This window comes from Glycine max, chromosome 8, assembly GCF_000004515.6.
Source record: "Glycine max cultivar Williams 82 chromosome 8, Glycine_max_v4.0, whole genome shotgun sequence".
NCBI lineage: Eukaryota > Viridiplantae > Streptophyta > Magnoliopsida > Fabales > Fabaceae > Glycine > Glycine max.
The window spans coordinates 24,167,568-24,192,533 of record NC_038244.2 but is presented as its reverse complement, the minus strand read 5'-3'; positions in this window follow the sequence as shown (position 1 = coordinate 24,192,533).

Genomic DNA, 24,966 nt, shown 5'->3' with positions numbered 1-24,966 from the left:
TTCTTCCCCCGAGAGGACATCCTAGAATTTCCTCAAATTCTTCAATGGTTGGTACTAATTGGAAGTCTCCGAACGTGAAGCATCTCAAAGGCTGGTCATAGTATTGGGTGAGTGATGCAATGGCTTCTATGGATACCTCTGCTATGGTCAACTCTAAGATCTTTCCGTAAGTCTTGCGGAAGGCTTGCATTTGGAGAGGTTCCATCAACCGCCCTAATTCCTTGATGCTGGTGGTATCTAGGCTTTTAACCTTGACTTGGTAAAACCTCTTGCCGGTTTGATTTGTTCCCATGCTTACTAAAGTGAGACAAAAAGCCGTTGCAAATCAAAACTCCGATATCTCATGGGTGAGATGGATGAATGCATGAAGGAATGCATATGACACAGATGCAATCTAGGAATGTGGGGGCCCGAGGAATTGTCTCCTTCTTAGATACAACGTCTAGGGGTAGCAAAGTGCCCCAACGTATGTATTTAAAACGGTGACCCGGACCCTCAATTGATTTGTCTATAGAGAGGATCCAGACAGAACCCCTATGCGATGCATATGCAAAAGGCGCAACAACATGACAATATTCACTGAACATAAGCAAAAAGGTATATGATTTTTATGCATGGCAGTGTGAAAAAATGGCACGCAGCGTGTTTGCTTCGTGCCCCTATTTAAGGGACCTATAAGGGAGAGAACTAACTAGGCTTTTAGCAATAATCCCCAAGGTAGTCATATCTCTCTTGATGGTTTCTAGAGGTATCATCCCCTTCGAAGAACATATTGCAGCAGTAGGGACTACTAGCAACAATAAGTTTTCAAAGAGAAAAGCTCTAGATGAGGGTTCACTGTAATCAAGCAAGTCGGAGACCTAGCATGATCACAGATTCACCTCCACTCCTTATGTTCCCATGAACCCGGGTATAGGGCCCTTTTTCACTCACAGTGTGTGCAAATAGTGTTGGTGTTTGTGTGCATCAAATGAATAAATATTTACCTCATGCATACATTTTAAAACGCACTAAAAGAAATAAAGAGTTTATGTACACAAGAACATAATGAAGGGAAACCAACAAAGGGATAAGTCACGGTAAAACATTGCACAAGATTAAATGGCCTAACTCTCTAAAAACTGTCCCCAGTGGAGTCGCCAACTGTCGCAACCTGCCCTTCGGCGGGAAGGCGACGCGTGACTCGCGGGATGCGTGTTCCACGAAAGGAATACGCGCGGAGTCGCCACCAACGTTTATTTGAGGAAAACGTCGGAAAAACCGGAAAAGACGCGATCTACGAACTTTTAAGTGAAAGGTTCGGGAGTTGTATTTACGCACGGGGAAGGTATTAGCACCCCACACGTCCGTCCCAAGGGACGGCAGCCTTTAATCGAATGTGCAAACATGACTTTGATTTATTATGTTCCCTTTCATGTCTCTATATCCTTTATACCCTTTTTATATTTTTCTCTTTTGGTGGTCGACAAGGGTGTTTCCCTTTGCTCCTACGTATTCCCCAATTTGCGATGAGGAAATCAGACCTACGTAGTTCTTTCTTATCAAGTGATTCTTTTTTACTTAAAAGGTGATCATTTTAAGGCGTTGGACCTTGAAAAACGATCCATTTACTTAGTAAGAAATTGAAATGACAAACTTCAAAAACCTATTTTTATGGACGAGCTTGACTAGGCAAGTTGATTTTAGCCTTAGTTTCACTTTAGTTATTAGTCAATTCGGTTAAGAATGAGAAATCCCAAAGAGAAAACGTCCGATTGATTTTCCGCTTTATTTTACCTAAAAGATGTTTTTTTGATTATTATATTATTTTTTACCTCTTTTTTGATTTCCAACGTGGTTACGGCACGACCGAACGGTCGAAATTCATTTTAACCGAAGTTTACGGATAATACAATTCAAACGATCGGTGGAAATTTATTTTATTTTTAGGTTAAGCGAGAAATGATTTAAGTAAAATGGCTTAAGCACGTCAAGAGGGGGTATAAAAAGTAAATGAAACGAGAATAGAAATACACAAAACACAATGTGGACCACCATGGGTACATAGAATGAATCGAAAAAGCTTGGTTCGAGGTACTTACCCGTTGAAGATCGAAGAACGAATGAAGAACGTCGAAGAACGGTCGAAACCTTTGCGAAATTCTTCACGGAAAACGTTACGGAAACGTTTCGGAAGCACCTCGGCTTAGATTTTCTTCACGGAAACAATTTTTCCAAGCAAATTCGAAAGAGAGAGAAGTGCCTAAGGGGCTGAACCCTTTTCCTTCTCACTTCCTCCCCTATTTATAGCAAAATAGGGGAGATGGTTGCCGCCCAGCTCGCCCAGGCGAGCCAGGTTGCTTCCTCCAGAAGCAACAGCTTTCTGGAGGAATCTTCTGGAGGGCCCAAGTGGGCCTGGTTTCTATTTGCACCCCCATTTTTACTAAGTACACCCCCTCTGCTTTTTTTTGGTGAATATTTTTTCGTAAAGTTACGGAAACTTACGAATTTCGTAACGATACTTGTTTTCTTTCCGTAATGTTACGGAACCTTATGGATTACATAATCATCCCCTTTTTGACTTACGGAATGTTACGGAACCTCAATAGTTGTGCAACGATGCTCCATTTGATTTCCGGTGTGTCACGGAACCTTACGGATTGTGCATCAATATTTTCTTTTGTTTTTCGGCATGTCCTGGAATTTCACAAATTGCCTAATGATGGGTGCCAAGCACCTTACAAGGACCAAACAAAGGTCGCATGTCATCAAGCAAAGGTCCCCGGACGAAATTAGGGTATGACACGCACCTTTTGTCATCCCTAGACGGCGAGTCCGATGACATGCGGGGGTATCGTATGGATATCTGCACCTTTCGTCAACCAGGGGTAAACAAGCTCGTTGCAGCGTAGGGACTAACGTCGTCCTCTGCACCTGTCGTCAACAAGGGGGGAAGTGAGCCTGTTGACGCGCAGAGACTAACGTCGTCTTCTACACCTTTTGTCATCTAGAGACGGCAAGTCCGATGACATGTGGGGGTATCGCATGGTTATCCGCACCTTTTGTCAACCAGGGGAAAACGAGCCCGTTGACGCGTAGAGACTAACGTCGTCTTCTGCACCTTTTGTCATCTAGAAATGGCAAGTCCGATGACATGCGGGGGTACCGCATGGTTATCCGCACCTTTCGTCAACCAGGGGCAAACGAGCCCGTTGATGCGTAGAGACTAACGTCCTATTCTGCGCCTTTGGTCATCCAGAAATGGCAAGTCCGATGACATGCGGGGGTACCGCATGGTTATCCGCACCTTTTGTCAACCAGGGGCAAACGAGCCCGTTGACGCGTAGAGACTAACGTCATCTTCTGCACCTTTTGTCATCTAAAAATGGCAAGTCCGATGACATGCGAGGGTACCGCATGGTTATCCGCACCTTTCATTAACCAGGGGCAAACGAGCCCGTTGACGCGCAGAGACTAACATCGTCTTCCTCACCTTTTGTCATCCATGGACAACAAGTCAGGTGGCAGGCGGAGATACCCTATGGTGATTCGCACCTTTCATCAACCAGGGGCATCAAGCCCGTTGACGCGCAGGGACTAACGTCGTCCTCTGCACCTTTCGTCAACCATGGGAGAAGCAAGCCCGTTGACCCGCAAAGAATAACATCGTCTTCTGCACCTTTTGTCATCTAGAGACGGCAAGTCCGATGACATGCGAGGGTACCGTATGGTTATCCGCACCTTTGGTCATCTAGAGACGGCAAGTTCGATGACATACGGGGGTACCGTATGGTTATCCGCACCTTTTTTTCATCCCGAGACGGTGAATCTGATGACATGCGGGGGTACCATATGGTTATTCGCACCTTTCGTCAACTAGCGGCAAACAAGCCTGTTGACGCGCAGGGACTAACGTCGTCCTTTGCACCTTTCGTCAACCAGGGGGGAAGCAAGCCCGTTGACACGCAAAGACTAACGTCGTCTTCTACACCTTTTGTCATCTAGAGACGGCAAGTCCGATGACATCCGGGGGTACAATATGGTTATCCGCACCTTTGGTCATCAAGAGACGGCAAGTCCGATGACATGCGGGGGTACCGTATGGTTATCCGCACCTTTTGTCATCCCTAGACGGCGAGTTCGATGACATGCGGGGGTACCGTATGGTTATCCGCACCTTTCGTCAATAAGGGGCAAACTAGCCCGTTGACGTACAGGGACAAACGTCGTCCTCTGCATCTTTCGTCAACCAGGGGGGAAGCAAGCCCGTTGACGCACAGGGACTAATGTCGTCTTTTGTACCTTTTGTCATCTAGAGACGGCAAGTCCGATAACATGCGGGGATACCATATGGTTATACGCACCTTTGGTCATCTAGAAACGGCAAGTCCGATGACATGCGGGGGTACCGTATGGTTATCCGCACCTTTTGTCATCCCGAGACGGTGAATCCGATGACATGCGGGGGTACCGTATGGTTATTTGCACCTTTCGTCAACCAGCGGCAAACAAGCCTGTTGACGCACAGGGACTAACGTCGTCCTTTGCACCTTTCGTCAACCAGGGGGGAAGCAAGCCCGTTGACACGCAAAGACTAACGTCGTCTTCTACACCATTTGTCATCTAGAGACGGCAAGTCCGATGACATCCGGGGATACAATATGGTTATCCGCACCTTTGGTGATCTACAGACGGAAAGTCCGATGACATGCGGGGGTACCTTATGGTTATCCGAACCTTTTGTCATCCCGAGACGGCGAGTCCAATGACATGCGGGGGTATCGTATGGTTATCTGCACCTTTCGTCAACCAGGGGCAAACAAGCTCGTTGCAGCGTAGGGACTAACGTCGTCCTCTGCACCTGTCGTCAACAAGGGGGGAAGTGAGCCTGTTGACGCGCAGAGACTAACGTCGTCTTCTACACCTTTTGTCATCTAGAGACGGCAAGTCCGATGACATGTGGGGATATCGCATGGTTATCCGCACCTTTTGTCAACCAGGGGAAAACAACCCCGTTGACGCGTAGAGACTAACGTCGTCTTCTGCACCTTTTGTCATCTAGAAATGGCAAGTCCGATGACATGCGGGGGTATCGCATGGTTATCCGCACCTTTCGTCAACCAGGGGCAAACGAGCCCGTTGACGCGCTGAGACTAACATCGTCTTCTGCACCTTTTGTCATCCTGACCCATGAAGTCAGGTGACATGCGGGGATCCTGTATGGTTATCTGCACCTTTCGTTAACCAGGGGCAAACGATCCTGTTGATGCGTAGAGACTAACGTCCTATTCTGCGCCTTTGGTCATCCAGAAATGGCAAGTCCGATGACATGCGGGGGTACTGCATGGTTATCCGCACCTTTTGTCAACCAGGGGCAAACGAGCCCGTTGACGCGTAGAGACTAACGTCATCTTCTGCACCTTTTGTCATCTAAAAATGGCAAGTCCGATGACATGCGAGGGTATCGCATGGTTATCCGCACCTTTCATTAACCAGGGGCAAACGAGCCCGTTGACGCGCAGAGACTAACATCGTCTTCCTCACCTTTTGTCATCCAGGGACAACAAGTCAGGTGGCAGGCAGAGATACCCTATGGTGATTCGCACCTTTCATCAACCAGGGGCATCAAGCCCGTTGACGCGCAGGGACTAACGTCGTTCTCTGCACCTTTCGTCAACCATGGGAGAAGCAAGCCTGTTGACCCGCAAAGACTAACATCATCTTCTGCACCTTTTGTCATCTAGAGACGGCAAGTCCGATGACATGCGAGGGTACCGTATGGTTATCCGCACCTTTGGTCATCTAGAGACGGCAAGTTCGATGACATACGGGGGTACCATATGGTTATCCGCACCTTTTTTTCATCCCGAGACGGTGAATCTGATGACATGCGGGGGTACCGTATGGTTATTCGCACCTTTCGTCAACTAGCGGCAAACAAGCCTGTTGACGCGCAGGGACTAACGTCGTCCTTTTCACCTTTCGTCAACCAGGGGGGAAGCAAGCCCGTTGACACGCAAAGACTAACGTCGTCTTCTACACCTTTTGTCATCTAGAGACGGCAAGTCCGATGACATCCGGGGATACAATATGGTTATCCGCACCTTTGGTCATCTAGAGACGGCAAGTCCGATGACATGCGGGGGTACCTTATGGTTATCCGAACCTTTTGTCATCCCGAGACGGCGAGTCCGATGACATGCGGGGGTATCGTATGGTTATCTGCACCTTTCGTCAACCAGGGGCAAACAAGCTCGTTGCAGCGTAGGGACTAACGTCGTCCTCTGCACCTGTCGTCAACAAGGGGGGAAGTGAGCCTGTTGACGTGCAGAGACTAACGTCGTCTTCTGCACCTTTTGTCATCTAGAGACGGCTAGTCCGATGACATGCGGGGGTATCGCATGGTTATCCACACCTTTTGTCAACCAGGGGCAAACGAGCCCGTTGACGCGTAGAGACTAACGTCGTCTTCTGCACCTTTTGTCATCTAGAAATGGCAAGTCCGATGACATGCGGGGGTACCGCATGGTTATCCGCACCTTTTGTCAACCAGGGGCACACGAGCCCGTTGACGCGCTGAGACTAACATCGTCTTCTGCACCTTTTGTCATCCTGACCCATGAAGTCAGGTGACATGCGGGGATCCCGTATGGTTATCTGCACCTTTCGTTAACCAGGGGCAAACGAGCCCGTTGACGCGTAGAGACTAACGCCCTCTTCTGCGCCTTTGGTCATCCAGAAATGGCAAGTCCGATGACATGCGGGGGTACCGCATGGTTATCCGCACCTTTTGTCAACCAGGGGCAAACGAGCCCGTTGACGCGTAGAGACTAGCGTCATCTTCTGCACCTTTTGTCATCTAAAAATGGCAAGTCCGATGACATGCGAGGGTACTGCATGGTTATCCGCACCTTTTGTTAACTAGGGGCAAACGAGGCCGTTGACGCGCAGAGACTAACATCGTCTTCCTCATCTTTTGTCATCCAGGGACAACAAGTCAGGTGGCAGGTGGAGATACCTTATGGTCATTCGCACCTTTCATCAACCGAGGCAAACGAATTTGACGGTATCAAGATGATGTTGGTATTCCGATTCTGATTATTTTCAAAATTTTTGCAGGTTTTTACTCTCATCGTTCGAAGACATTCAAACCCGACGACGCACTAGATTCTTCTTTGCTGGGTGGGGGGCGATCAAGTTCGATGACATGGAGAAATGTCGTCGTTGTCCCATTTTATCACTTTCAAGACACTGAAGTTTTGTTGACGCTTCTGATGCCTTTTCTCTCTTTCTGAATGATAGGTTCCGCTGGTCGGGATATTGACCGATCGAATGATGTTCCGCTCGAACGAAATTAGTGTCTTATCTTTACTTCGCTTTTATCTCCAATAAAAGATAAGTAAAAAGGGGCAATTGCCATACCCTAATTTCATCTGGGGACCATTGTTTGGTGGCATGCAACCTCCGCTTGACCGCCTCGAGGTACTTAACACCCATCGTTAGGTAATCCGTAAAGTTTTGCGACATTCTAGAAGTCGAAAAGAAGCATTGTTGCGCAATCCGTCAAGTTCCGCAACATTCCGGAAGTCAAAAAGGGCATTGTTGCATAATCCGTAAAGTTTCACAACATTCCAGAAAGAAAATGGGTGTCGTTACGTAATCCGAAAAGTTCCGTAACGTTTTAGAAAGAAAGCAGCCAAAAACACAAATATGGGGGGGTGAACTTATCAAGATAGGGGTGTAAATAACTATTCGAGTCTAGGCCCTTCCAGAACATTTTGGAAGTTGGGTTGCTTAAGGAGGAAGCAACTGGGCGGCAAACTCCTCCACGTTTTTGAAAAATGGTTTCCGGGGCTTCTGTGGCTTCCGTAATACTTCCGTAAAATTTCCTAAAACCTTGGGTAAGTATATTTCACTTAACATTGGTGAAAGGGAAGATAAAAAAAGATGAAAATCAAATCCGAAACACTTCCATAAGGCTTCTGTAACTTTTCCGTAAAGTACGAAAAGGGGGTGAACTTAGTAATTAGGGGGTGCGCTTGGTAATCTGAAACACTTCCTCAAGAAGCCTCTGGGCGGCAAGCACCTCTCTTTTTCCCTATAAATAGGGGAGGGGGGATGTTTCAAAAATATTCATGACCCCTAAGCTATGCATTTCGGCTATTTTGGGCAAAAAACACGTTTTCGTGAAGAAAAATCGAGTCAAAGTGCTTCCGTAACGCTTCCGTAAGCGATTTTGTGGAAATTCTTCATCGTTCTTCGTCCATTCTTCGTCGTTCTTCAGTCTTCAACCGGTAAGTTCCTGAAATCGAATCTTTCAATTCATTTTATGCACCCTTAGTGGTCCCTACTTATTTTGTGTACTTTCACTTTAATTTCGCTTACTTTCAGTTTTCTTTTCTTCTGCTTTAACGAGCTTTTTACCGTTTATTTAAGCCGTTTTCTCACCTAATAAATGATAAAATGAATTTCAATCGATCATTTGTGTTGTAATCTCGTTTAATCACTGTTTAAACAAAATCTAACCGATCGTTCACGCTGTAACAACGGTTAAACCAAAAAAAGGCAAAATAATAATAAAATAATCAAAATATCCTGAAAAATAATAATAAAATAATCAAAATATCTTTGATTAAAATAATCAAAAAAATCAATCGGACGTTTTTCTTTGGAAGTTTCCGTGAATGAATTGACTAATAACCAAAGTGAAACTAAGGCTAAAATCAACTCACAAATCAAGCTTCGTCTGCAAAAGTCACTCAAAACCGTTTTAAGGTCCAACGTCTTAAAGGGTCCTCTTTGCTTTTATCGGTTAAATGGATCGTTCAAAAGCATAAAATCAACACATAACTTTACCGCTTTTGCAAGAACTATGTAGGTCTGATTACCTCGTCGCAATTGAGGATACGTAGGAGCAAAAGTCCGGCTTTTGTCGACCACCCCAAGAGATCGTTAATGGTCCAATGCCTTAACGTTTCTCTACTTTCAAAAACCAAGAGATCGATAATGGTCCAATGCCTTAACATTTCTCTCCTTTCAAAATTAAAAGATCGTTTAATGGTCCAACGCCTTAAATGACCTTTTGTTTGGTTCAAATATATCTTGCGAAAAAAGATAAAAACAACTTAACCAACGTTTAGTTCTAAAAGAACTACGCAGGTCTGATTTCCTCATCGCAATTGAGGATACGTAGGAGCGAGGGAAATACTCTTGTCGACCATAAAAAGATAAAAAATACAAAAAACATAAAAACCATAAAAACACAAAAAGACATAAAAAAGGAAAACAAAACATTTTGAAGTCATATTTGCACACTTGATTAAAGGCTGTCGTCCCTTGTGACGGACGCGTGGGGTTCTAATACCTTCCTCGTGCATAAAAACAACTCCCCAACCTTTCACGCTTAAATTTCGTAGACCACACCTTTCCGGTTTTTTCGACGTTTTCCTCGAATAAACGTTGGTGGCGACTCCGCGCGCCTTCCTCCCTTGGAAGACGCCCCCGTGAGCCCCTCGTCGCCCTCCCGCCGAAGGGTAGGTTGTGACAAAAGGTATTGGCTCTGCATATTGAAAGGGAAGAAAGAGAGAGGGTGATAGAATCATTGGACGGGGAAGCTATGAAATGGATGGATAGGTTCACTCTCACACTGAATGGGAGTCAATAGCTTCCAAGGTTGTTAGCCAAAGCCAAGGCAATGGCTGACATGTACTCAGCTCCGAATGAAGTTCATGGTCTTTTCAATTACTGCCAACACATGGTCGAACTGATGTCCCACATAATTAAGAATCGCTGAGGCGTTTGTGTTGTATTTACATTTTGGCTTTGGCAAGATAAACAATGTTGTTTCTTAATGAAAATGGGATTTGATTCGACCCTATGTCTTTTACTGAAAGTTCTGTGTGGATTCAATACTTCAACAACCTATCATTATCATGCATTCATGTTTATTTAGTTGTCATATTACTCATTTTATTTTGTTTTTAGCAGTCATTGTCATCATCAAAAAGTAATCATAGTAACCAAAAAGAATAAATGCGCTTTATAGCACCCTTACCAAACGCACAGAGCTAGAATCATGAGCGAGGTAGAGGAAGTTCAGGAATAGGTGAAGGACAACATGGAGGCCATGAAAGACCAAATGGTTGCCATGATGGAGGCCATGCAGAGCATGAAGAAAATAATGGAAAGCAATGCGGCTGCAGCTGAGGTAGATCCGAATCATCCATCTGGTGTGAATCAAATAAGTCGTCTAGTCCTGGCATGGTATGTCATAGAGGAGAAGCATTGGGTAGTACAGGTGGTCCCCATGTTGTGCAAAGCAAGAATTCTTTCCCACCATACGACTTGCCTCCCAACTATACACCACCCAATGCTGTATATGTGTTTGACGAGAACGTCGACCACTCCGCTCCTGTTCCCCTTGAAAGCCAGCAACCCCAGTTGGGGCATGCACATTTTGCTCAACCCACGGGGGAGGAGGGGGGGACGTGAAGAACCTTGGGACCACGCTCTGGCCGACTTCGAGACTTACCCCGAATATGCCACTGAGGGGCCAACATTTGGTGGCATTCCCCAGCCTAACACCTCGGGGGGCCCTCATCATCGCCCACTACAACCTTTATATTTCTCGGTGGGAAGACTGCCTCCTGCCATGGAAGAAAGAGAGAAATTTGATCTTATAGAGGAAAGGCTAAAGGCCATTGAGGGGATTGGAGATTACCCTTTTGCCGACATGGCAGAACTGTGCCTAGTTCCTGATGTCGTTATCCCTCTGAAGTTCAAGGTATTGAATTTCGATAAGTACAAGGGGACTACTTGTCCTAAGAACCACCTGAAGATGTAATGTCGGAAGATGGGGGAGTACGCAAAAGATGAGAAACTCTTGATGAATTTTTTTCAAGAGAGTTTGGCCGGGGCAACAATCACTTGGTATACTAACCTGAAATCTTCCCGAATCCGTTCTTGGAAAGACTTAATGGCTACCTTCATTAGGCAGTATCAATACAACTTTGACATGGATCCGGATAGAACGCAATTGAAAAACATGTGCAAGAAGGAGCGTGAGTCTTTCAAAGAATACGCCCAAAGGTGGAGGGATTTGGCAACTCATTACCAGTGGTCTACTATGAGAAGATGATAATAATGATAGTTGACACATTACCAGTGGTCTACTATGAGAAGATGGTGGGTTACATGTCTTCGAGCTTTGCAGATCTGGTATTTACGGGTGAAAGGATTGAAGTGGGCCTAAGAAGGGGCAAGTTCGATTACACCGCTTCAACAAGTGTTGGCAATAGGAGGGCTGATACAGGTGGAGCTAAGAAAAAGGAGGGAGATGCCTATGCCGTAACCGCAGCTCCCAAATGGCCAAAGTCCCAACAAACCCCTCACAACCGCACTTACCAATATCCCCTGCCCCAGTACAATTACTTAGCCAATATCAAATCTCCTCCCAGTCCAACGCCCATCCAATAGAGAATGACCACTCAACCACAAAGGCCTCCCCCACAAAATCCATTTCCTGCACAGCCTCGACCAACTGGAAATCCCAACCCCAACACAAACACAAACCCAAGGAGGAACTTCCCGGAAAGAAAACCCGTGGAGTTCACCCCGATACCGATGCCTTATGCTGACCTACTATCATCTTTGCTTAGCAACCAAATGGTTGTGGTGAGCCTGGTGAAGGTCTACTAACCTCCTTTTCCCCGATAGTACAATCCCAATGCAACCTGTGCCTATCATGGTGGTGTTCTGGGACACTATATCGAGCAGTGTGTAGGCTTCAAGCACAAGGTACAAAGTTTGATTAATGTTGGGTGGCTAACATTTCAAGAGGATAGTCCAAATGTGAGGACTAATCCACTCACCAATCATAGAGGCTCGGTGGTGAATGCAGTGGAAGAAGGGGAGTCTCGGAGGTTGAAGCAGATAGGGAATGTGTTATACTAGAAGCATTGCACGTGGCTGGTATGATTGACCTTGATGGTGACAAAGGAGATTCTTGTTTAATGCATCCAAGGACATCACACGATGTGGAGACATGTCTAATAACAGAGGAGCTGCTACAAGGAATGATGAACAAGGGGCAGATTGAAGTCTGCTGTGCGAAGAAAGAGGAAGGAGATGTATGCATGCAGTCAGACGACAAAAACCCGGGTAAGCCCTAGTCTTTGGTGATCCACTTCACCAGGGATGTCACCACTCAGAGGCCCCGAGGTTTTCAGCCCTTTACAGTTAAGACACTTATGCCCTTCCCTTATAAAAGTGATAAGCCGGTCATGGAAATATGCCGCACAAGGGTCCGATAGAAGGAAGGACGCGCCAGTCAAATGCGTTAAGGAGGACCTGTCGTCCGCTAAAGTTACAAATATTTCTGATACGAGTGGCATGACTCGTAGTGGATGGATCTTCACTGCGCCCGAGCTACCGGTACAGTCAAAGGAAAAAAGGAAGGCAAAGGCGGATATAGGCGAGAGAGATAAGGTGGGCCTAACCCCGAATGACGAGGTCCCTGTTGGAAAGGTCGTAGAGGAAGGGGACGACTTCAGCAAGAAAAAGATATCAGCTGAGGAGGCAACCGAGTTCCTAAGGATCATTCAACAAAGTAAGTTCAAGGTGATTCAACAATTGAATGAAACTCTAGCTAGGATCTCACTGTTGGGGCTGCTCATGAACTCCGAGCCTCATCGGGCACTGTTGGTCAAAATTTGGAATGAAGCCCATGTAGTGCAAGACATATCAGTGGAGGGTTTTTGGGGCATAGTCAACAACATCACTACCAACAATTACCTTACTTTTGCCGACGAGGAGATACCAGTCGAAGGCAGGGGACACAACAAAGCCTTGCACGTGTCCGTCAAATGCCTGAACCACATAGTGGCCAAAGTGATCATTGACAATGGCTCTTTCCTCAACGTCATGCCTAAAACTACATTGGATAAGTTGCCTTTCAACATCATGCCTAAAACTACATTGGATAAACTACATTGGTGAGCTATGTCCAGTTCTCCTTTACTCAACAATAAAGGGTTCCACTAATCAAAACTGGCTTACCAAACAAGTATTCTGACCAACCACTCCTGGCTTTACAAGTATTCTTAATACCACTTATGTCACTTTCTTAGAATCCCCCTGAATCTAAGAAAACCAAGTATTGTCTAACACTAAGTCACTCTTGGCTTTCACAAACTGTAGTTTGAATGAATACAAGTATTCAATAATACTCAAAGAGTGAATCAACAATAAAGCTCAAATACAAAATGACTTTGTGTTAGTTAATGAATACGACTAACTTTTGTGTATAAAACATGTGTAAATTGTATCAAACTCCTCCAATTTATTGTTATTTTGTAGTGTTGTAATTACTTTTTGTTAAAGATAGGTAATAAATACTTAGTACTTCCATTTTGTGTGTTTAATAATCATTTCCTCTCAATTTCAGGCTAATTAGGCAAGTTTGTGAAGTGCTGATTTTCATCCAACTGTTAAGCCAATCTGCTGGCTTAGCGAGCCATCCGCTGAGTGCACCACTCCTTCGGCTAAGCGCGAGGAAGAATCTGGAAGAAGGATGAGTTGTGTGTGTTCGCTGAGCGAGGGCTCATCCCGCTAAGCGCTCATCTCGCTAAGCATACCGCTCGAGTCCATTCGCTGAACGAGAAGATGCGCGCTAAGCCGAAATTCGCTAATGCACGCTAAGCGGTCCAGAGTTGCGCTAAGCACGCAAGCACCAACAAGGCCACCTATTTAAGGCTGAAATCATATTTTGGAGGCGATTTTGGCCATTTTCCCGAGGAGCCTTGCCTGTGAGAGATTCTAAAGAGAGAAGGGTCCAAATCTAGAGAGTTTTGAGAGATTTTGCTGTGTGAAGACCTGCAGAGAATGAAGCTTGAAGAGGAAGTCGTCCTGAGAGCTTGAGATGAGTTTGTGAGTGATTGTGAGGTTCTAGAGGTGGAGGAGACATCCTCACTACTTATATTTCTTCAATCCTTCATTTTTCTCTTCTCTTTGTTGTAAAGGAAGCTTCCCAGTTATGGAGAGCTAAATCCTCTATTGGTTCTTCCTTGTAGATACTTGATGTAAATACTTGTATATCTATTTACTGATGTTTTATGTGTTCTATGTGCTATCAGTACGTCATTTCAGTATGTTCCTGCCTTGATCACATAGATGCATGCTTTCTTAGGATCATTCAACAGTGGAAACTGGTCTGATTCTTAGAACTTGATAGGACAGGGCTAGTTTATCGTATTATCACGAGGGATTGGGGTAGGGTAACCTAGTTGTTTGTATGTTTGTCTTAATGTGATTCTGGTTGAGTTTAGTCCAACAAGAGGAATCTGAGGACAATGCTTGATCAGGATTAGGCTAGAGTATCATGAGGAATCAGGGTTTAACATTTCAGGAGACACTATAGAACACATGAGCATTGGTAAGTAGAGAATATCCTTTTAACATCAGGCACCTAATAGGAAGACTAACATGTTGTCTACATGTCTTTAAATATCATTACTCATGTGATTTTCTTTTTAATAGTTAGTTTACATACCTGTTCATAGTCAACACATCTCTTTTCATACTAGACACCTATTCACTGAATATAGCTTTACCAAGTAACACAAGTTCCCCGAGAGTTGGATACTCGGTTCTTACCGTTTTATACTACTTGCGTGATCCGGTGCACTTGCCGAGCTCCAACAAGTTTTTGGTGCCGTTGTCGGGGAACTTCTTTCTATTTGGAGTGTTAGTTCAGTCCTAGGTGTCTATTATTTATTCTTTGATAAATTGTGAATATTTACTTTCGATTCATATTTGTTTTCCTCTTGAACTGGATAACCGTTGTTTCTATTAGTGTTTTATATGCATAGATCTCCCACAGGAAATTTAGTTCCTTTGGACTTGGAGATTGAAGCTACGTTAAGAAGGAACGGAGCCGAGAGGAAAAGAAAATTACTACAAGACAGGACAGTAGCGTCCATTCTTGAGGAAGAAACTCATTTTTCTAATTTTACATCATCTGACTCACAATCATCAAGGGAATCTGCGACCTATTTACTAGAAGTCGTTCCTTTGGCGGATGAACACCAGCAAAGAGTTACCCTTGAGGACTATTCAAGTAGTTTAGTGTTCCAATTCTTTACCAGCATTGCACGTCCTAAAGTGCAAGCTCACAACATAAACTACCCTCATTCTTTGATTCATTTAATATAGGGGAACTTATTCCAAGGATTACCAAATGAGGATCCCTATGCACATCTGGCAACATTCATTGAAATCTGTAACACTGTAAAGATTGTAGGTGTGCCCGATGAAGCCATTAGACTCAGTCTATTTTCATTTTCCTTGGCAGGAGAAGCCAAAAGGTGGCTCCATTCATTTAAGGGTAACAGTCTGAAAACCTGGGAAGAAGTTGTTGAAAAGTTTCTAAAGAAATATTTCCCAGAGTCAAAGACTGTGGAAGGGAAAGCTGCAATCTCTTCATTTCATCAGTTCCCCAATGAGTCCTTGAGTGAAGCGTTGGAAAGGTTTAGAGGTTTATTGAGAAAGACTCCTATCCATGGGTTCTATGAGCCAATTCAATTGAATGTTTATAGATGAGCTGAGACCACAAACCAAGCAACTGTTAGATGCTTCAGCAGGGGGAAAAATAAAGCTGAAGTCCCCTGAAGAGGCAACTAAGCTAATTGAGAATATGTCAGCCAGCGATCATGCAATTATGCGCGATAGAGTTCATCAACCCACAAAGAAAAGCTTGTTAGAACTATCATCACATGACTCTTTATTGGCACAAAATAAGTTGCTTGCTAGGCAACTTGAGATTTTAACAGAAACACTCGGTAAGTTGCCAACTAAACTGTCTATTGTTCAACCTACACATTCTTCTGTTTTACAGGTTACAGGTTGTACCATCTGTGGTGAGGTTCATGAAATAGGCCAATGTATTCCCATTGAAGAAAACACTCAAGAAGTTCACTATATGGGAAATCAATAGAGACAAGGATATACTCAAGGAGGATTCTCAGGCATCCAGCAAGGTCCTTATAATCAACAAGGACAATGGAGATCACACCCTGGCAATCAATTCAACAAAGACCAGGGTGGACCTTCTAACAGGCCAATCCAACAAGGGCCTAACATCTTTCAGAGGACTACTAAGCTAGAGGAGACTTTGACTCAGTTTATGCAAGTAACAATGTCAAATTATAAAAGCACCGAGTCAGCACTGAAAGACCTTGAGGTCCATGTGGGACAACTAGCCAAGCGGATAACTGACAAGTCATCCAACAGTTTTGTGGCGAATACAGAAAAGAATCCCAAGGAGGAATGCAAAGCTATGATGACAAGGAGTAAGAGGTTTGTGGAGGCGGAGGATGAGGATAGTGTTGTATCCAAGAAGGAAGCTGTTGAAAAGAAAAGTACTGATGAAAAGAAAGTTGAGGTGTTAGGCGAAAGCAATCAGGAAAAAGAAAAACAAATAATGGTCAAGAAAAAAGAATTTAATGACCAAGAAAAAGAAAAAGAAGTAGAAAAAGAAAAAGAAAATGAAAATGAAAAAATTGAAAAAGATGAAAAAAATAAGAATGAAGAGAGGAGTAGAAGTGAACAAACTAGAGAGAAGAAAAGAGAAAAAACTGTTAACGAAGGTGCGGAAGTACCATATCCTGTGGTACCTTCCAAGAAGGAGAAGGACCGCCATTTGGCGAGTGATCGAGGCCGTACCCGAATCAAATAAACATGAAAATGCAGTAACTAGGAAGTGATCCTAGGTCGTTTCCCAACGAGCAATGTAAACCAAATGTTCATAATACACTTGGAGTAACAGTAACGATTGGGGGGGGGGGTTGTTTGTTTCGTGATTTAAAGGACAGAGCAAGTAAACTGGAATAAGAAACTACTAATATTAAAAATGGGTTGTTTCCTCTGATTCAGAAGCCATTCTCTTATCCTGGGTTATGGAGAATTCGTCCCTAACAGTTAACCACTTAATCCAACCCTATTTCAGTTTACTAAGCGAAAATCAACTTAGGGTTGTCAATAGGTGATTAGGCAACACATACACCAGTTAGCCCTTCGTTCATTAAGCATGAACGCAAGTTAGGCTCAGAGGCAATTAATCGAACACGAAGCATGCACTAATTAATGTTCACGAATTTGGGTTAACTGGTGAAGGGGAAACTGCCAGGAAGCCACATTATAAACGAAACCTCAAAGAGAGTTGGACTTCGTCCTCAAAAGGAAACAACACCAGAAAATCTAGCCTTCCATAGATTCAAACAGAAAACACAAATGAAACTAAAAGCAGAAACATAAATGAAAGTAGAAGAAGAAACAAGAACGAAATTGTTATTAGAAGCAGAAAATGGAAAATTGCATTAAGAACGAAACAATAGCATTCAAGCAGAAAAATGTAAAACCCTAAACAAAGCTCTGAATAGTGAATAACATAACATAATAGCGTTGCACGAATCCCAAGGCTGCTATTTAAAAAGAGTCACTCAAAGTCACTAAGCCCTATTACAATACTCTGGCCCAAAACGGAATAAACACTAAACCACATAAAATAAAATTGCGAAATTTCCTAATTAGAAATTAACTAAGGTTAGTGCTGCTTTATTTGCCCTCTTCAAGTCCACAACCAAAATCCGGATTAAGTCCAATGTTTCATTAATTCCTGAAATTAGATTAAAAACATCTAATTAGCTAAATGAGCCCAAATAATAAAACTGCCTAATTAATTGACAATTAAGACCAATTAGTAATTAAAATGGTGCTAAAAGGGTATAGAAAATAGAAGAAAATGATGGCACATAAGCAAGATTCTTAGATATTTTCAGGAAACTGGAAATAACCATGCCCTTCGGAGAAGCTTTACAACAAATGCCACTCTACTCCAAGTTCTTAAAGGATATGTTGACAAGGAAACACAAGTACATTCACCAGAAAAATATTGTTGTGGAAGGAAATTGAAGTGCTGTGATTCAAAAGATCCTTCCACCCAAGCATAAAGACCTTGGGAGTGTAACCATTCCTTGTTCAATTAGAGAAGTCACTGTGGGAAAGGCTCTTATTGACCTGGGAGCCAGTATTAATTTAATGCCACTCTCCATGTGCAGAAGGTTGGGAGAGTTGGAGATCATGCCCACTAGGATGACTTTATAACTTGTTGACCACTCCATTACCATACCATATGGAGTAATTGAAGATGTGTTGGTCAGAGTAAAACATTTTATCTTCCCGACAGACTTTGTGGTAATGGATATCTGTGAAGATAATGACATTCATGTAATATTGGGAAGGCCATTCATGTTAACTGCGAGCTGCATAGTTGATATGAGGAGAAAAAAGCTAGAGCTGGGCTTTGAAGATCAGAAAATTGATTTTGATTTATTTATCGAAGACAAGCCTGCTCCAGAACAAAATGTTTGCTTACAGGTAATGGAAGTGGGTAAGGAGGTTTTGGAGGTAAAAACCAAAATTAGATTACCCATTGAGGTAAAAGCATCAAGCTAATGATGTTAAAGAAGCGCTTCCTAGGAGGCAACCCAGTTTTAATTTCTGTTATCTTTGTTTTTCATGCATTGCATCATGTGGAACTTTCTTTATAATCAGTACATTGGAGTATGTCAGCTTGTTTTTGAATGAAGATATAAGGGTTTCAATTTCTTGAGGAAGGGACTGAAAAATATCTTAGAATTTTTTTTTCTTCTGAAAAACAGTCCTTTCGCTAAGTGCACTCCTCGCGCTAAGCGCATCTTTTGTCATGCGCTAAGCCAAGAGTCTCTAGCACTTAGTGCTCAGCCCTTGCATCTTAGGATGATTTGGTCTGCTAAGCTGGCCAAGGCTGAGCTAAGCCCATTTCAATTCGATCTGAATTCGACTAAGCTATGGCTTGATCGCTAAATGCCTGGTATTCAATGGCTAAGTGCGACATGTCGCCGCTAAGCTCAATTCTTTGCAGCCTAAACTAGGTTTTATTGAGGTAAGTGCCACTCATGCCAGCTAAGCCCAAATCCTTGTGGCAATGTCAGCGCTAAGCGATCCATTATCCGCTAAGTGCATGCTCCTCTGTATTCAAGATGCATCAGTTTAGCTAAGCCGACCCAGAGCTCGGCTTTGCTAGAGTTGCAGGTTTTTTGACCTGCAGAATTCGCCAAGCACCGCTTCTGTGCGCTAAGCCCAGCTATGTGTAAAAAAAATAAAATAAAAATTAATTTTGAATTTCAAACGTGGGCTAAGCACGCAGATTCGCTAAGTGAGCCTCTTTGAGAAACCAAACGTCTCTCTGGTTCGCTTAACACTGTCATTCGCTAAGCGAGAGGGTCGAAAATTGCTTAAGTGAGTGTAACATCAGTTACACTCACATTTGCCCAAAATTTCTTAACGTGCCTGCATTTTCGCTTTCACACCCAGCTTCCTGCATTTTCGCTGTCTGTTTGCATCTTCACTCTTCTGCTACTATCAAAGATTCAAGTAAGTTCCCCATTTCCTTTTTTCTCTTTTATTCCGTTAAACCTTAGGTTAGAAGATTCAGCTTTAGATTCTTAGGGTTTGAATGTTTTTAGAAGCAGTTAAAAATTAGGACTTTATATATGATTGTGTTGTATAGATCAGTTTGACTGGCTTGCATGTTTGATATGCCTTTTAGAGGCTTAAAAAAATGGAAGAAAACGAACTGTGTTTTCTGCGTTTTTTCTAGAAAACGCGATGAACTCGCTAAGCGAGCCTGCTGCGCTAAGCGAGTTCATCAATATTCATTGAATATATGCGTTTCCAGATGAACTCGCTGATGTGCCATTATTTTCTCCTATTTCTTAACCCTTTTTGCACCATTTTAAGTACTGATTAGTCTTAGTTGTCAAATTAATTAGGCAGTTTTATTATTTGGGCCCATTAAGCTAATTTGATGTTTTTAATCTAATTTCAGGAATTAATGAAGCATTGGGCTTGAATCTAGAATTGGGCTTGGGCTTGAATCCAGAATTGGGCTTGGGCTTGAATCCAAAATTGGGCTTGGACTTGAAGAAGGCAGACTAATTTATTCTACAAAATTAGATTTTATCTTATCTAGATATTATTTAGATTTGATCTCATCTATATATTATTTCATCTAGATCTTATCTTATCTTATCTTATCTAGATTTGATTTGATTTGATTTTACTTATGGGCTTGGATTTAAAATAGATTTGTAAGCTTTGGGGCTGAAAAACTATATAACAGCACCAAGGTTCTAGTTTAGCTCTCTCTCCTCTCTCTCTTCTATTTTTCGTTTTTAGTTTTAGTCTCTCTTCTCTTTCTCTTTTATTTTCGTTTTTTACAATTCCAGTTCAGACTTTTAGTTTTATCAATAAAATTTTGTCCTCTATTTGATTAATGGAAGGCTAAGTCCGCAGCGTTGTTTTCTATTGAGGATTAAGCACAGTTCTCTTTGAGGTTCTATTATTACTGTTAAATTATGTTCAGTTTTTCCTCTTCACTAATTACTCTGAATTTGTTGCTATTAATTCATGCATGCTTAGTGCTTGATTAATTGTCTCTGCGCTTAATTTACATTCATGCTTAATGATCATTTATGAGTAATTGGTGTGTGTGATGCTTAATCACATAATGACTGCTTTATGTTAAATTTCGCTTAGTAATTTAATTTAGGGTTGGATTAAGTGGTTGAACTGATAAAGGATAAATTCTCGCAACCTAGGATAAGAGACTTGCTTGTGAATCAAGGGGAAGCAACATATTTTAATTCTGATAATTTCTAATTCAATTTTACTCGCTGTTTAATTTACAAAAGCAAATAATCCCCCCCCCCCCAATTTGTTACTAATTCCTACTATCTGTTATGAACATTTGGTGTATCATTGCTCATTGGGAAACAACCTAGGATTACTTCCTAGTTACTACATTTTAATATTTATTTGATTCGGGTATGGCCTCCATCACTCGCTAAGCGTGCCTACCGCGCTAAGCGAGTTCATCTTTTGAGGATGAACACTCATCATCCTATTGAGATACCCAGGTAACTTTGTCAATTTTTTTTTTGTTGAAAGCCGCACGCTAAGCCGAGCCTACCTGAGCTAAGCACATTTCGTTGCGGCAGCCGTTGGGCTAAGCAAGCCTGCCTCGCTAAGCCCCCGTACTTAGTGAATTTTTTGAATTTGTGGAGCCGCTAAGCGCAACTCATGTGCCATCATTTTCTTCTATTTTCTAAACCCTTTTCGCACCATTTTAATTACTGATTGGTCTTAATTGTCAATTAATTAGGCAATTTTATTATTTGGGCCCATTTAGCTAATTTGATGTTTTTAATCTAATTTCAGGAATTAATGAAACATTGGGCTTAATCCGGAATTTGGTTGTGGACTTGAAGAGGGCAAATAAAGCAGCGCTTACCTTAGTTAATTTCTAATTAGGAAATTTCGCAATTTTATTTCATGTTGTTCAGTGTTTATTTCGTTTTGGGCCAGAGTATTATAATATGGCCCAGTGACTTTGAGTGACTCTTTTTAAATAGCAGCCTTGGGATTCGTGCAAGTCAATCTGTCATGCTATTCATTATTCAGAGCTTTGGTTTTAGGGTTTTTACGTTTTCTGCTTTGATGCTACTGTTCACGTAATGCAATTTTACGTTTTCTACTTCTAATTACAATTTCGTTCTTGCTTCTTCTTCTACTCTCATTTACGTTTCTGTTTCATTTACGTTTTTGTTCATTTATGTTTCTGTTCATTTACGTTTCTGCTTCATGTTTCATTTGCGTTTTCTGTTTGAATCCATGGAAGGCTGGATTTTCTGGTGTTGTTTCCTTTTGAGGACGAAGCCCAACTCTCTTTGAGGTTTCGCTTGTAATGTGGTTTACTGGCAATTTTCCCTTCACCAGTTATCCCAAATTCGTGAATATTAATCAGTGCACGCTTCGTGTTCGATTAATTGCCTCTAAGCCTAACTTGTGTTCATGCTTAATGGACGAAGGGCTAACTGGTGTATGTGGTGCCTAATCACGAATTGAAAACCCTAAGTTGATTTTCCTTAGTAAATTGAAATAGGGTTGGATTAAGTGGTTGATTGTTAGGGACGAATTCTCCATAACCCATGATAAGAGAATGGCTTCTGAATCAGAGGAAACAACCTATTTTTAATATTAGTAGTTTAAAATTCCAGTTTACTTGTTCTGCTCTTTAATCACGAAACAAACAAACCCCCTCAATCGTTACTGTTACTGCGCAAGTATATTATGAACATTTGGTTTGTCATTGCTCGTTGGGAAACGACCTAGGATCACTTCCTAGTTACTACATTTTCATGTTTATTTGATTCGAGTGCGGCCTCGATCAAATTTGGCGCCGTTGCCGGGGAGCAGTGTCCAAAGGTTGATAATAGCTAGCTAGTGTTGTGTGTTTAATCCTTTTGTGTTTTATGTTTAATTGTTAGTATTGTGTTAGTATGTGTGTTAGTGTTGTTTAGTGTCCTGGTATTTTGTTTAGTGTGTGTTCTGTTTCAGTTTTCCCATTAAGCGTTTCCCCTGTTTCAGTCTTGGGTGTTTTGCTGTGAATAGTGTTTTGCGACGGACTTAGCGACCACTTTTGCTTGCGGCAAAACAGAGTAGTAGTAGAAATCAATTAGAGACAGATTTTAGCGACCACCCATGCTGAATTATTTGTGATTTTTTGTTTTAGTAGCTAGGGTTGTTATTTTTGGCTGAATGTTTTTGTGGTAACTTCTTTTAATCCATATTTTGTGGGAAAAATAGCTAGAGCCTTTAGTTTGGTCAGATTTGAAAGTTCCAAAAAACTAGCAAATTTTGTGTTTGTCAAAACTTCAAATGGCCATAACTTTTGCTCCGGTTATCAGAATCGGAATTATTATATATGCATTTGGGGTAGAAAAAAATTTCCTACACTGTGGCAGCCGGCTGAGGTCTCCATCGTCCAAAAAAAGCGATTCTGTCAAAAGTTTTTTATTTTTCAAGTTTTATTCACTTATTTTTCTTAACCCACCAATTTTAGCTTTCATAGTTAGACTTTGAATTTTTGTCTGAAAGTTTTTGTGCTATCTTCTCATCATTTTATAAGGTCCTCACAAAATTTCAAGTCATTTGGATATCATTTGAGGGTAGCTGTAGTTCAAACTTGCACCTTTATTTACATGACAAGGCAACTAGTTGTGCATGCTGAATGTAGTGTATGACTCGAGGCAATCCATCTGACTTACAACCCTTTGACCCTGAGATAGATAGGACATTTCATAGATTAGTTAGGCATCATTTTATACCTTTTGATCATCCTGAGCATTCCATTACTGGTGAATCTGTGCATTATGTTATTGGTGATTTTGAACATCCTGATTTGGAGCATTATAATTTTGAGCATTCTGATTCTGAGGATTCTGATTCTGAGCATTCTGATTTTGCACATTCTGAGAACATGGCACAACCTCCACCCCGTGAGAGGACTCTAAGGGACATGACTGCACCTGATTTCACCTACTAAAGCTTGTGCATCCAATACCCTGATGAGGATGTCCCATATGTTCTTAAAACTGGACTGATTCATTTGCTTCCAAAGTTTCATGGCCTTGCAGGTGAAGACCCGCACAAACATTTGAAGGAATTTCATATTGTCTGCTCCACCATGAAACCCCCAGATGTCCAGGAGGATTGTGGCGTCCCTAAATTAATGACTGGTTTGATAGTAATGATTTAAATAACAAAAACCATGGTAAATTTTTTTTTCTTCTTTTTCTTTTTCATTTCTTTCTCTTTTCACCATAACTAGGTTTAGAAGGAAAATCCCCACTATAGAGTCCTGAATGGCCAGTTCACAACTCTATTCGGAGTCATTTCTTTCTTACCGCTCATAATCTCTAAACTATTTTGCTGTTTCAAAAGGGAAAATGTACCAGCCATTACTTTAGGTCGTCACGTGAAAATAAAAGAATAAAATACGGTCGATAAACTCTTTTACAAATAAAGTTGCTAATGCTTTCTTTTCAAATAACAAGATTGATCATAAATGCATTCATCATTTAAAGCTGTCCAAAATATGGGAGTTTTACAAAATACATAGTGTCATCCAGAGCAAAGGTGTCCACAGTGGTGGCTTCAGCCACATGTATACAATCATCAAATTCCTATACATCAGGTCTACCCATACAAAAACAAAAGAGTAAACCTAACAGTCAGTCCTAGATACACCCACCCTCAAAAAGTATATAAATCTAGTCCATGGAACTGTCCACTATGATGAAGAGCCTCCACTGGTCGCCATCTCCCTCGGGCCACTATCCTCCGTAGAGTCTGCCTCAGATGCCGACATGACTTCCTCGGGAGAATCCACCTCAGGAAGTGGGTCCTCTTCACCCTCTAGAAAGTCAAGAGCATCCACAGTAGGCTCAGGAGATAGCTCCTCGGGATCCTCCTCAGGGTCTTCCTCGGATGACGTCACCTCGATCACTTGGACTGGCTCCACTAGACGGTATGGTGTAGGTGTGGGTAGTATCCACTCCATAGTGCGTTGAAGCGTGCGCACGGGTTCATCTGGATGCACCAAAGAAGTCGCCGTAAACCGAATAGTGCCCCGAAATCGGCACCTCGCATTGCCTTCGAGGGTCTCCCAAGCTCCCTCTAGGCACTCCATCTCCACTCGATCATGGATTAGCTGCGCCGCCATCACGATCTACAAGAAAGAAAAGAAAGGGGTAGACTCTTTCACAAGAATCTAACTATGCCGCAACACAATGCTTCTCATAACCATTACATGCAAGTAAAAGGGGTATCTTAAGGCTTTTCATCTCTGGTAATCGATTACACAGCCTTGGTAATCGATTACCAGAGGCCAAACTCGAATCACACAGCTTCAGGACATGAAAACCTGAAAAAGGCACTGTGTAATCGATTACACATACCTGGTAATCGATTACCAGTGACCCATTCCTCTGTGTAATCGATTACACAGACTGGTAATCGATTACCAGAGGCCTCTACAACCTGCTGCCT